Source organism: Hylobates moloch, unplaced genomic scaffold, assembly GCF_009828535.3.
Source record: "Hylobates moloch isolate HMO894 unplaced genomic scaffold, HMol_V3 SCAFFOLD_22, whole genome shotgun sequence".
Lineage (NCBI taxonomy): Eukaryota > Metazoa > Chordata > Mammalia > Primates > Hylobatidae > Hylobates > Hylobates moloch.
In genome coordinates, this window is record NW_026652297.1 from 47993310 (window position 1) to 47993941 (window position 632).

Sequence of the window (632 nt, forward strand, 5' to 3'; positions counted from 1 at the left end):
CTGCGTGTGTGAGACTATCACGGCAACTGTGACACCCACGCGCTGGCAATAGAGTTGGCAGCCTGATCCCGGGACAAAGGTACTGAGGGACAGCCAGACACACCCCACCACAATCACTAGCAAACCCACTCCCAAACACACAGACACACACGGGCGCACGCGCGGGAACACAAGCACACACACAGACAAAGACACAGACAGCTTGAAGAAGAGCAAGGGACAGAGGGATGGAATGATAGAAACGGAAGGAGAGAGAGAAACAGAGATAGAGAGAGAGACAGAGAGGGACCAGGGAAATTGCGAGAGAGATAGAGAGAGAGAGAGAGTGCGAGCGCGGGCAAGGTGGAGAGAGAAGTAGAGAAAGGGAGAGGGTCAGGGAGCTAGAGAGGGAGAGCAACAGAGCCTTGGAGAGGGAGGTTCTGCTCTGGTAGACAGGGGCCCCTTTGGCCAGGGTAGGGTAGAGGGTGCCTGGGCCGGGCTAGAACAGGGGGGCGGGGCCACCCACGTGGGAAAACCAAGGGAGCCTTGAGACGTGTTTTTACTTGGATTGGTTGGTTGCTTTGGGGGTGCGTTTCGTAGTGTCATTCCTTTGCTGGCTCCTCCCTGTCCTCTTGGTGTTGTGGGCCCTGAAA